The following is a 6,636-nucleotide window of genomic DNA, read 5'->3' on the forward strand; positions in this document are numbered from 1 at the left end:
AGATGATAGATCGTCAAATACTTTAAATGAACATTACACATTATATACATGCTGTAAGCTTACGTTTTTTCATAAGCAGTACGTGAAACAAAATGTTTACATAAATTGAAGTGTTGTACTCACTAAAGGTTTCAGATGTCTTCCGTTGTCTGGCCTCGATAGAATGGGTATTTGATATAGACGTCCTGTTTGAGTTGATAAATGCGTGAATGTATATTGAGTTTCGTTACTTCAATCCACACTGTGAGGTATTTGAGCACAACGCGCACTGATTCAAGAGCAGCCTACAAGATACTGTCTGCAGATTCACACACATATTATTGCTCTCGAATGTACACGCTCATTGGCTAGATTTTACATTGAACCAAACGACATGACGTCATCATAACACGAACGCTACCTGTCCTTGGACAAATACTGGAAACACACTGGATTTTAATAGACATGTGATATTTGAATGTGCGTCTTCCCACTTACGAACCACGCAGATACGGAAACACGAATTTGAAAGTATTCATTGGAAATATTTCAATTAACCCTATAGTACTAACGGCGGTGGTTTATCAAAAAGAAATAAAACAGACGTTCTGGTTTGATTTTTTCTGGCTTTAGGCTCACATTTCGTAGAAACACTTTATATTTTTTCTTGGAAGAAGTTTGCATTGTGACGTGCACTAACAATGACGCAAAGTTTTATAATATCCAACTTATCGAGACATAAAAATGCCACAATCCACTGTAATATATATGCCTAGAATTACCTTATACGCGTTTTTTGTAGCCTATTTTTGTGTCTACCTATATCATAACTTGCCATACAAAGTAAAATAATGCAATCTACGCTCGTGTCACAAGTCAAGAACAACAGTTATCCTGCCATATACAATACGTATATAACTGTTTCAGCTACAAATAATATTGATGGCTCGTAAAAGTACCCAAAACCCTTTTTGTCATATCAGAGATGACCTCTCTTCTCCATTTACTTCAAACTTACCAGCCTTTCAATTGAGATATTTTGATTCTTTTTAAAATGAAAAGAGCCAAGCCTTTCATTTCAAAGTTTGAATGTTACATTCTCAATAGCTCTACCTAACCGAGAATGTTGATATGTCTGGTTGGTTTTACATAGAAGTTAAGGACAGGGACGAGGAACATTGTAACCTTAACATCGTCAAATTAAAACCTGATGGATTAAACAGTGGACTATTTATCTTCATTTTCTGATATATAGTAGTAGTAGTAGTAGTAGTAGCAGCAGCAGTTGCAGTAGTAGCAGCAACAGCAGCAGCAGTAAAATTAGCATACTTTATACTTTATTCGCAGAATGATACGTTCAGGCTCAGAAACTCAATTCTATTTTATTTTGAAAATATGTGAAATAACAGCATTATTTTTGTATGCATTACGGGATGAAGTAGTTATACCACTTTCTTACTTGCCTGTGGTAATACAAACCTGATGCTTTTATTTTGCCTTTTATCTTTGGTCCGTTTATTACAAACCACGTGGACTACAGGGGTGTTTAATGCAAATCTCAAATTCCTTTCAATAAGTATAACACATAAGCATAAATCGTTACGATTACGAACATCCGCAATAAACTCAGATTGTATATAGTTTACATCCGTCTTGTGATCAAGATGGTGAAAGAAAATAGTGTTGTTTTTTGGATACTTATTTTAATTCACCTCAGTGGGGTATGGTTTAGCATGTGGTGCCAAAGACCTTGGAAGCACTGTCTTCATTAAATGGCCTTTAATCTTCAAAGTTTACATATATTAAAGCGGCGAGAGATGAATGGACCCCCATTGTAGTACACACACACACAACACGTGATGAAATGAATTGCTGAAAAATATTGTGTTTTACCGTGATGATACGATGACGCCGTTGTAACTCGCTCTTTGGTAAAAAGCAAAAAAAAAAAAGCATGTCACTATAAGGAACGGAATCGAAGTAATGCATGATGCATCCCTAACATTTCCAATCATTGTCGCTAATGCATAATTACTACTGACTCCGTTCAGAGGCGTTTAGGCCTTGAAAAAGCCTGCGTCGAAATCAAATCAATATTCAACGCCGGATATGTCAATTTCTGTCAATCGTTACAAAGTAAAGATGCATTTTAAACACGATGCACGATTGACGCTGTTCCATCTTAGAAGTGCGACTGTCCTTAAAGGGTTTTGGCTAAGTTAAAGGTATATATCACTCGCTTTCTCCTTCTTTAATAGAACACGTTGCAGTGATGTGAATTATGATGAAAAGTGATGAAGAGGTATTTAGGCAGACCAAGAGGCAGGCAAATAAACAAACAAACAGACAGACGGACGGACGGACGGACGGACGGACGGACGGACGGACGGACAGACGGACGGACGGACGGACGGACGGACGGACGGACGGAGGACGGACGGACGGACGGACGGACAGACAGACAGACAGACAGACAGACAGACAGACAGACAGACAGACAGACAGACAGACAGACAGACAGACAGACAGACAGACAGACAGATGGACTGGTGGGCGGGAGGACAGACAGACAGACAGACAGACAGACAGACAGACAGACAGACAGACAGACAGACAGACAGACAGATAGACAGACAGACAGACAGACAGACAGACAGACAGACAGACTGGTGGATGGGTGGGTCAGACGTGTATCACATAACTAGGTAAATAAGTAGGTTGCTAGATAGCTGAACACAGACTAGACAGACAGACAGACAGACATACATACATACATACATACATACACACATACATACATACATACATACATACATACATACATACATTCGCATGTATGCATATATACATACATACATACATACATACATACATACATACATACATGCATGCATGCATGCATGCATGCATACATACATACATACATACATACATACATACACAGAGTATAGAAGAAAAGATAAAACAGTCTTCGACTGGTTGCTTGTTGTATGTACACTCTATGTTTACTTACTATAGGAAAAATAAGGGTTTACTATATACAACAACTATATGAACCTCAATAGTAAGGTGTAAGTTATCATCTCCAATACGAATCTGCGAATACGGGAAGCACATTGCACTATCATTTTGACATGCTCTCTTGAATCGTGTCCCATGAGATCCAATTTACTGCAAAACACGGTTGAACGATGTGGTTGGCAACAGAAGTCAAATATACACATAGCCCAATGTTCTGTATATATTGTATTATGTGAAATATCGTGGTTAACAACATGCATAACGTTATACTAAAAGTCAACACTTCACTGAATATGCCTCCAAGACAATGTGCCAAAATACCATAGGCGTCGATATAATACATCCCGTCACGTCAGTCAATGTTAATAATCTCTATGAGTAATACCGGCCCCGTAAAGAAATGAAAGATGCAGTGAGTAAATAAGTGGATATATAAATAGTCATACTAGATAATAAATATATAATGGCGATAAGTGAACAAATGAATACAATGTCTGGTGATCGGATGAGTAATCATTATAAGTCAGTTAGTAGTGAAATAAATTTGAGTGTGAGAAACAAGTGCATTTGGAAGTGTCTGTCATATTCTACAAAGTTATTATTTCTAGAAGTATGCTGTTATATTGTTTTATTAGTAACTTAAAGCGAGATTGGTTATATGGCTTAGAACAATCCCCATAGGTCAAATCAGATGTCATGATGTAGAATTTGGTATGTTTTGAGGATTGTCTTCTTTCATGTCAGCAGGATTGCTCCCCTCTATCATAAAAACATATTACATAGCACTAAAAAAAGAAGTGATATACTAGCATCTTCATATACTTGGTGCTATATATATCTGATAGCTTCTTGGCATTTGCAAGACTATGTATATGATGACATATATGCAATACTTTCCAGCAACGCACTGTAGTTACTCACCATGATGAAGTCTTGAAAATTTACATTGCAACACAGTTTTGGAGATTCATAGAACATAGCTCGATAACATCATCGTCTGCAGTTTATAGTACGTGATCTCTAATTATTATAAGTCAATTGACGATTTTGATTAAAGTCTATGATGCAGTGTAGGTAGGTAATCAATCATTTGTACGGTCATCTTTGGGGTACGGTTCGCAATTGTCAAAAACAATTAATTTAAAAAGCATAGTGAACTCTCGAAATCGTTACTTCAAGAACTCAAAAGGTTTACCTCATGAAAAGCTCACATTTATTAGAATGACAGTGTCAAATTGACCCCAAGTCACACTATACTGACATACGATGGATCATTCACGTGTTTTGGTCGTGTCAAAAGTTTGAATTGACTTCGTGTATCAGAGCTATCGACCTTATGACTACCCTAGTTTTATTAGACGGTGATGGTGTGACAACAGTTATCTCTAGTTTACCCGTCTGTGATGACATATATTATTGATATATGCTGTCTAGACTGTGATAATGGAAGCACTTCATTAAGGATAGGAGGTCTGCAATATGAGATTTCTTTTAGCAAATACAGCTATGATTACTTACCGTAAATGTTATGCGTGTGTGTGTAGCTCTTTTTCCAACTTACATTTTTTGGGGGCTTAAACGAGACAACAATGATAGCTTTCTCATACAGATGTGGTTATCGACTTCTTAAAAAGCGTCAATCACTGACATGTGCATACACATTGCTTACAAAAATAGCCAAACAAGAAAGCTATATGTATGGTGAAAGATACCAACCCATTAATAATACGTTCTATGTCATACGAAAAAGCAACTTTTCTGTGTAACAGTTGCAGTGAATATAATAATTTCTTTTAATAATTTGCAAATAAAATGTTATTGACTTAATAAAACGACTGCAAAAGATGGGAAACTGATTTTTTCTGAACCAGTAACAACCCTTATATTCTCTATAATAAGACACACAAGTTACTGTTTAGGATTGTATTTTTTTCCACAAATGAGAATGTATAGATAATATTTTCTATATTTGTATTAGACTAATATAACCCTCGCTATATACAAAACCGTGTCGCCATGATTGCCATAGAAACCCGTGAATGGCAAACTTGAAAAAATGTTAAGTTTCAGAAGTTTAAATCCACGGGTTAGATGTCAGTAAAATGATCACCACCCTCAATCCAATACACAATGGCTGATATTTCAGCAATAGCAGAAAGCATAAACTGAAAATGTAAATTTTGATTATTTTTTGTGTCCATTAGTTTCATATCAGTGGAAAGGGTTTCTATGGTAGATACTTTTTCGAAATCTATGCAAGACCTTGTGACGAATTTCCTCGAATGTTTATACTTCTCTGGCAGGTTCCCATGGCTATGCGAACATTTGTCATGTTTGATCAATGATTGTAATGTCACTGGTGTTTTTTTTTATTTTCATTAGTGTACTTTCATTGGGGAAATAGAACGGCTAGAGACTCTTCAAGGTATTTAGCCTGTAACCACAATCAATAAATTGTTTGAAATTTTGCAAACTAAAACTCTACAAAATCCAAAACATCTTTATAATGTACTAATACGAGAGGGAGAGAGAGAGAGAGAGAGAGAGAGAGAGAGAGAGAGAGAGAGAGAGAGAGAGAGAGAGAGAGAGAGAGAGAGAGAGAGAGAGAGAGAGAGAGAGAGAGAGACAGACAGACAGACAGACAGACAGACAGACAGACAGACAGACAGACAGACAGACAGACAGACAGACAGACAGACAGACAGACAGACAGACAGACTGACAGACAGACAGACAGACAGAGACCATTTATACACACGTGACCAAAGACACGTGTTCTTGATGTCAGGTCACCTTGTTGAAAACCACTCATGTTTGCAGCTGAAGTATCAGGTACCATAATTATTTCTCTTAATATCTTAACATTTTGAACATAAGTTTATTATAGACTGTCATTATACATTTCTTCACTCAAGTTACAATGTGATTGTCTCTTATTGGCTAGGACCACTGTAGTTAAAGGTTTCGACTTGCAAAGTGGTAAATTAATCAATAGACGGGCACGTCATATATGCCTTTTGTGCTACAGATAACCTGTGCTGTATGCTTTGTTGAAAGATTCAGAAATGTTCAGTTAACCATTAATTTGCGTACGTTATATGCAATGTTCTTCATATCGCACGCTCCCGCCTCGTCAACCTTTCTGCACAAGCAATTTTGTGACTTTGTGTATCGTCTACAGTGCCTGTGTCCTTTGGTGTAATCATGAATTATGATGAGTGTGCTGAAAACCTGTACCTTTAATGATTTGTTCTTCATTTCTTTTTTAATACTGTTTAGTTAATGACATCACAGTCTAACAAGTAAAAGAAATATGCACAATTTCGCCCTTGTATTGATGTTTAAAGTTATGAATTCTGCTTTGTACATTTGTGCTATTTGGCCATTTGAGTGCTTTGCACACAACACCTGTGTCCTTCGGATTGATTGTGAATTATTGCACTTGCAATAAATTTAGTTAATAGAACATTCTTATCAAAATAAATGTAAACATATCAGATTGTAGGCCTGCACGTCGGCAAGTAGAACTTACAGTCCACTCTTAGTTGACATACAGTTATACGGCGTGTCTACATCGGACTGCAAAACACTACTCGGATAATTTATTGGACCTGTAGCATCGACCTTTACCCTAAG

The sequence above is a fragment of the Glandiceps talaboti genome, chromosome 1, assembly GCF_964340395.1.
Source record: "Glandiceps talaboti chromosome 1, keGlaTala1.1, whole genome shotgun sequence".
NCBI lineage: Eukaryota > Metazoa > Hemichordata > Enteropneusta > Spengelidae > Glandiceps > Glandiceps talaboti.